General features: G+C 45.9%; 1 protein-coding gene across 1 annotated transcript in view; it reads right to left on the bottom strand.

Moving 5' to 3' along the window:
- LOC109926225 (natural resistance-associated macrophage protein 2-like) overlaps positions 1-7,250 on the bottom strand; it is a 31,454-nt gene extending 24,204 nt beyond the window's left edge. Inside the window, exons 1-2 of the mRNA XM_048619006.1 lie at positions 7,181-7,250; positions 6,990-7,096 (exon numbers count right to left, since the gene is read on the bottom strand). The gene's annotated coding sequence lies outside the window, so the exon portion shown is untranslated. The remainder of the gene's footprint in view (positions 1-6,989; positions 7,097-7,180) is intronic.
- Between the last annotated feature and the right edge of the window lie 544 nt (positions 7,251-7,794).

Genomic DNA, 7,794 nt, shown 5'->3' on the forward strand with positions numbered 1-7,794 from the left:
AAAGCAAATTTCTGGGCCCTGTCTCAAATTCAGATCCCTTGTTCTCCAGTTTCACCCCGTCCAGTTGCAGCCACCTTCAGCCAGACTGTTGATCATCTCAGCAATCTACTGGATCCAAAGCTGATCAGTAATCCAAGTCCAAATATTGAGTACTCTCATGCTGGAAGGACTTGTAGTGATTCCAATGATCCAATGGCAGGTTACAGCTCCTCCTTACCCCAGTGAGTTGTTCACAATGCAGTTTGTTAAGACTCTAAGATATAGGAGTCAAATTAGGCCATTTGGCCCATCGAGTCTGCTCCACCATTCGATCGTGGCTGTAATGTTTCTCAACCCCATTCCCCTTCCCATATCCCTGTAACCCTTGATCCCCTTACTAATCAAGAACCTGTCTCGATCTTAAATACACTCAATGACTTGGTCTCCACAGCCCTCTGTGGCAATGAGTTCCACAGATTCACCACCCTCTGGCTGAAGAAATTCCTCCTCATCTCAGTTCTCAAAGGTTGTCCCTTCACTCTGAGGCTGTGCTCTTGGGTCCTAGTCTCTCCTACTGGTGGAAACATCTTCTCCATGTCCACTCTTTCCAGGTCTCTCAGTATTCTGTAAGTTTCAATCAGATCCCCCCTCATTCTTCTAAACTCCATTAAATACAGGTCGAGAGTCCTCAACTGTTCCTGATACAACAAGCCCTTCATCCCTGGGATCATTATGAGAAACCTCCTCTGGACCCCTCTGATGCCAGCACATCCTTCCTCAGATAGTGGGCCCAAAACTGCTGACAATATTCCAAATATGGTCTGACCAGAGCCTTATACAGCCTCAGCAGTACATCCCTGCTCTTGTATTCTACCCCTCTTGAAATGTTTGTTAACATTTCATGTGCCTTCCTAACTGCCAACTGAACCTGCATGTTAACCTTAAGGGAATTCTGAATTAGGTCTCCTAAGTCCCTTTGTGCTTTGGATTTCTGAAGCATTTCCCCATTTATAAAGTAGTCTACATCTCTGTTCTTTTACCAAAGTGCATAACCTCATACTTTCCCACATTGTATTCCATCTGCCACTTCTTTGCTCACTTTCCTACCCTGTCCAAGGCCTTCTGCAGCCTCCCCACTTCCTCAACACTACCTGTCCCTCCACCTATCTTTGTGTCATCTGCAAACTTAGTAACAATGCCCTCAGTTCCTTTGTCCAGATTGTTAATACATAACGAGAGTAGCTGTCCGTCCCAACACTGACTCCTGCGGAACTCCACTAGTCACTACCTGCCATCTTGAAAAAGACCCCTTCATCTCTACTCTTTGTCTTCTGCCAGTCAGCCAATCCTCTATCTTGCCCCGAACACCATGGGCTCTTATCTTATTTCACAGCCTCCTGTGTAGCACCTTGTCAAAGACATTCTGGAAATCCAAATAGATCACAACCACTGGCTCTCCTTTCTCTAACCTGCTTGTTATCTTCTCAAAGAATTCTAACAGATTTGTCAGGCATGAACTCCCCTTGGTGAAGCTGTGCTGACTCAGCCCTATTTGACCGTGCAATCGAATCTTTAATAAAGGCCTCAACAATCTTACCAATGACCAAGGTCAGGCTAACTGGTGTTTCATGTTTTCTGCCTCCCTCCCTTCTTAATCAGGGGTGTTACATCAGCCATTTTCCAGTTCTCTGGGACCCTCCCTGACTCTAGTGACTCATGAAAGATCACCACCAATGTCTCCACAATCTCCTCAACTGCTTCCCTGAGAACTCTGGGGTGTAGTTCATCTGGTCTGGATGATTAATCCACATTCAGGCCTTTCAGCTTCCCCAGCACCTTCTTCTTAGAATCATAGAGTCATAGAGCTGTACAGCATGGAAACAAATCCTTTGGTCCAATTCGTCCATGCCGACCAGATATCCTAAATTAATCTAGTTCCATTTGCCAGCATTTGGCCCATATCCCTCTAAACCCTTTCTATTCCTATACTCATCCAGATGCCTTTTAAATGTTGTAATTGTACCAGCCTCCTGTACCACTTTCTCCAGCAGCTCATTCCATACACGCACCACCCTCTGCATGAAAAAGTTGCCCCTTAGGCCCTTTTATATCTTTCCCCTCTCTCCTTAAACCTATGCCCTCTAGTTTTGAACTCTGCTACAATGGGCAAAAGATCTTGGCTATTCACCCTATCCATGCCCCTCATGATTTATAAATCTCTATAAGGTCACCCCTCAGCCTCCAATGCTCCAGGGAAAATAGCCCCAGCTTATTCAGCCTCTCCCTATAGCTCAAACCCTCCAACCCCAGCAACATCCTTGTAAGTCTTTTCTGAACCCTTTCAAGTTTAACAACATCTTTCCTAGAGCAGAGAGACCAAAAGTGAATGCAATATTACAATAGTAGCCTAACCAATGTCCTGTACAGCTGAAACATGACCTCCCAACTTCTAACCTCAATGCACTGACCAGTAAAGGCAGGCATACCAAACACCTTCTTCACTATCCTGTATCCCTGCAGCTCCACTTTCAAGGAACTATGAACCTGTACTCCAAGGTCTCTTTGTTCAGCATCACTCCCCGGGACCTTACCATTAAGTGTATAAGTCCTGCCCTGATTTGCCTTTCCAAAAATGCAGCACCTCACATTTATCTAAATTAAACTCAATCTGCTACTCCTTGGCCCAGCAACCCAGCTGGTAAATGTCCCGTTGTACTCTGAGGTAACCTTCTTCACTGTCCACTACACCACCAATTTTGGTGTCATCTGCAAACTTACTAACCATACCTTCTATATTCACATCCAAATCATTTACATAAATGACAAAAAGCAGTGGACCTAGCACTGGTCATTATGGTGCACCGCTGGTCACAGGCCTCCAGTCTGAAAAGCAACCCTTCACCACCACCCTCTGTCTCCTACCTTCAAGCCAGTTCTGTATCTAAATGGCTAGTTCTCCCTGTATCCCATGTGATCTAACCTTGCTAACCAGTCTACCATGAGGAACATTGTCTAACAACTTCCTGAAGTCCATATAGGTCACGTCCGCCGTTCTACCTTCATCAATCCTGTTTGTTACTTCTTCAAAAAAAACTTAATTATGTGGCCACTATACTCACCTCTGCCCCTCAACTCTCTTCAAGTTCTGGTATGCTGCTGGTCTACTGTGAAAACCAATGCAAAGTACCTATTCAGTTCCTCTGCCATTTCTTTGTTCCCCGTTCCTACTTCTCCAGCCTCATTTTCCAGTGGTCCAATGTCCACTCTTGTCTCTCTCTTACTTTTTAGTTATCTAAAAAAAACTCTTGCAATCTTCTTTTATATTACTAGCTAGCTTACTCTCAAATTTCATCTTCTCCCCCCATTACGTTTTTCGTTATTCTCTGCTGGTTTTTAAAGCCTTCCAACTCCTCTGGCTTCACGCTAATCTTCACCACATTGTTTGCTTTATCTTTTGCTTTTATTCTGTCCCTGATTTCCCTTGTCAGCCATGTTTGCTTCATCCTCCCCTTGGTATGTTTCTTCATCCTTGGGATGACTTTCTGCTGTGCCTCCCGAATTACCCCCAGAAACTCCTGCCATTGCTGCTCCATCGTCTTCCCTGCTCGGCTCCCCTTCCAATCAACTCTGGCCAGCTCCTCCCTCATGTCTTTGTAGTTACCTTTACTCAATTGTAATATAGTTACATTTGATTCCAGCTTCTCCCTCTCAAACCGCAGGGTGAATTCTATCATATTATGGTCACTATCCCCTAGGGGTTCCTTTACCTGAAGCTCCCTCATCAAGTCTGCCTCATTACACATCACCAAATCCAGAATCACCTGTTCCCTACAGGGCTCTACCACAAGGTGCCCCAAATCAAATCTTGTAAACATTCCACAAATTCCTTTTCTTGAGATCTGTGACTAACTTGATTTTCCCAGTCCACCTGCATATTGAAGTCCCCCCTGGTTACTGTAATAATGCCTTTCTTACATGCCTTTTCTATCTCCTGATTTACTTTCTTCCCCACATCCTGACTACTGCTAGGAGACCTGTTCACAACTTCCATCAGGGTCTTTTTCACCTTTGCTGTAAAGTGTGTATAGCGTTTGTGTGTGTTTAATTATGCCTGTTTATAAGTAAAGGGTTTTTATGTATCTATGTTTGTATGCCTGTAAAGGGTTGGTTAGCTCAGTTGGTTGGACGGCTGGTTTTCAATGCAGAGTAATACCAAAAATTTGAAGTTACCATGAAAACACTCTCCTTCTCAACCTCTCCCTTCGCCTGAGGCATGGTGACCCTCAGGTTAAACCACCACCAGTCATCTCTCTCTAATGAGAGACCAGTTCTCATGGTCCTGTAGCACGATGGTGACTTTCCATTTGTCTGTTAATTAGTATCCATGTCTGTGTCTGTGAGGTCCCAATCAAAAATAATTATGAAAAGAGCCAGATGGGAAATCAGAAGGTTTTCTTCCCCCCACACACCTAGTTTTTAAGGTTTTGAGTGTACTACCTGGAAATCAATAACACAGGGATCATAGAATTCCAGAATCCCCACAGTGCAGGAGCAGGCCACTCAGCTCATAGGGTCCACATCAACCCTCCAAAGAGTATCCCACCAATCCATGTATTTTCCCTTGGCTAACCCAGCAAAACATGCATAACCTTGAACATGACAAGCAATTTCCCATGGCAAATCCACCTAACCAAGGCATCTTTAGACCGTGGGAGGTAACCACAGCACCTGGAGGAAACCCGCACAGACATGGAGAAGAATGTGCAAACTCCACACAGACAATCACCTGAGGGTAGAATTGAACCTGGATCCTTCGCACTGTGAGGTAGCAGTGCTAACCACTGAGCCACCAGGCTACCATGAATGTTGAAAAAGACAACTGGAGATGAAATTCAATATTGACAGGGTCATGGGGTAAATGCTGGGAGGGGAAACCAATTGGAAAGCTCTTTTAAAGAGCCAGCAATGCCATAATGGGCAGACTGGTCCCAGTCTGGGCTGTAAGACTTGATGATTGTGTGTGTGACAGTGCCTGTCTCTCTTTCTCTCTCTCTCTCTATATATATATGGCTTTCCCCGCTTGTTCCACTGGTTCAGTAATACCGATTGCAGTGTTGATAATGGGGACACGCACACTGAATTCAGCTCCTGTCAGTTATCTGAGTTCCACACAGCTGTAAGCTGACCTGCAAAGTATTTACAACATTTTACGCTTATTCTGTGGCCAACCTCCGACCTTTGTTCCACTAAGTGGAACTGGGAATGAGTAACAACGAAGCGGTTATGTTTCAGTGAAAGGGAAGCCAAAGAAGGTTAAAGTGCAAGCAGAATTGGGAGCAACATTGGAGGATAGCAGGCTAAAGGACACAGCCCTCATTTCCTGTACTCAGAAGTGGCCGCAGCAGAAAGGAATCATGTGCGTCAGTTCAAACAAAGATATCGTCTTCAATCAGGACTCAGGAGCAAGACACGGCTGGTTAGATCTGTAGCTACGAGCTGCCAGGAAAACAAATGAAAACCACATATTGAACTTGTCAGCCGTGACCCCGTCACACCGCAGAGGCAAAAGGTCATGGGAACGGATCCAACTCCAGACAATGCAACACAAACACCAAACTGATATTTCTACACAGCGCTGAGAAAGTGCCGCACTGTCGTAGGGTCAGTACCGAGGGAGTGGGCACTGTCGGACGGTCAGTGCTGAGGGAGTACCGCACTGTTGGAGGGTCAGTGCTGAGGGAGTGGGCACTGTCGGAGGGTCAGTGCTGAGGGAGTGGGCACTGTCGGAGGGTGGGTGCTGAGGGAGCGCCGCACTGTCGGAAGATCAGTGCTGAGGGAGGGTCAGTACTGAGGGAGCGCCGCACTGTCAGAGGGTCAGTACTGAGGGAGTGCCGCACTGTCGGAGTGTCAGTGCTGAGGGAATGCCGCACTGTCGGAGGGTCAGTGCTGAGGGAGCGCCGCACTGTCGGAGGGTCAGTACTGAGGGAGCGCCGCACTGTCGGAGGGTCAGTACTGAGGGAGTGCCGCACTGTCGGAGGGTCAGTGCTGAGAGAGTGCCGCACTGTCGGAGGGTCAGTGCTGAGGGAGTGTCCCACTGTTGTATGTTGCCTACTTTCAGGTGGATGATCAATTTGTAATGTTACATGCCTTGTTGACAGTTTACCTAGATTTCAAGAATGGCTCCACTCCAAATCCCATTCCTGAGCTGTGAAGTGTTTGATAGTAAGCCGATGTTGTCAAAATTACTTCAAGAAGATACTGAGTTATTCATTCCTCCTGAACACATTTTCTAATGGGAAAATTTAAAACAGTGAAGGAGAAAATGCAGGTGACTAGGACTGAATCAATATCTTGACCAAAGAGCTATTAGTAGCACAATGGGCCAAATGGCCTCCTTCCTGCAGGTAGATTTTTGATATCAGGGTTACAGAGATGGGGCGGGTAAAAGGCATTGAAGTGTTTGATTGGCAATGATAGTATTGAATGGAAGGGCAGGCTTGATGGACTGAATGGCCCACTCTTGTTCCTGTGTTCTGTACTAGACCCTTATCAATCACATAAAGCAAACCCCTTCCCTAAAGCATGTCATCTTTGTTAGAAAGTGCCTACTGTAGAAGGAACCCTGAAGTCATTTGGGCACATAGTTCACTCCCCTCTTGACTCCCTTGTAAATCAGAAATCCATCTCTCTCAGCCTTCAAGGGAGCACATGGCACTTCAGGTTCACACACACACTTAAGCAGCAGAACTCTCCTGCAATTCTGGGCTGCTCGTGTGCTTAACACACTAAACTGGGGCTTGACCCCGATGCAGAAGTGTCACCGACTGAGCAACAGCACCCTGCCCTGGTGATAATGCAGCTCTGGGTTAGTGGGAGTGACTAGGCCCGACACAGTTCTCCAAAGACACTTAAGAATGGAGCGCTAAGAGGACTGACACAGAAAAGAAATCTGCTGGGATACTCAGCTCAGCAAAGAAATCTCTCTAAAATTAGCTGCATGAGTAACTTACCAAAATGTTTCCTTCTGATCAAAACTCAATTTGGTCTTCCTTTTTCAGATCAAAAATAAACAGGAGTTATTGCAAGCATCAGCTTCTTCCTCAAAGCAATCGACTTCCTGAAGAAACGAACATAGGAATTTAAATTTGATCACAAGGAGGGAAAATTTGAATGCAGATGAAATGACGCTATGAGCTGCTACCATCTCTCATGCAGAAGTGTGACCTGTAACATTGGACTGGGCACATTCCAGGGAATCTATACAGCATCTGCTCGGCCGAATCTATCTTCCCCTCTGCCTGGAATCCTAACACAGTACTCAGAATCTGACTAAATCTGACCCTAGAACTCCAGTCCCTTTGGAATTACTTTTTCGGGCTGTCCCCTAGTGGTACAAATCTGAAAATCGCTTGCAGAAATGGCAATGGATGTGAGATCGATTGTTAATTTTCAAACTGAGACTGATATCCAAAAGTCTGAAGGGATAAGTCGTAGATCAGCCTTGATCTGGCTGTATGGAGTGTCATAGAGTCAGACAGTACACAAGATGCCCTTCAGCCCATCAAGTCTGCACTGATCTATCTACACTGGTCCCACTTTCCTGCACTAGGCCCCATAGCTTTGAATGTTATGACACTTCAGGTTCTTGTCCAAGTACTTTTTAAAGGTTGTGAGGTTTTCCCCCTCAACTACCCTCCCAGGCAGTGCATTCCAGACCTCCATCACCCTCTGGGTGAAAGGATATTTTCCTCAAATCCCCTGCAAGCCTCCAGCCTCTCACTTTAAAATGATGCCCCCTTGTTATTGACCCTTCGA

This window comes from Rhincodon typus, chromosome 41 (genome assembly GCF_021869965.1).
Source record: "Rhincodon typus isolate 14 chromosome 41, sRhiTyp1.1, whole genome shotgun sequence".
Classification (NCBI taxonomy): domain Eukaryota; kingdom Metazoa; phylum Chordata; class Chondrichthyes; order Orectolobiformes; family Rhincodontidae; genus Rhincodon; species Rhincodon typus.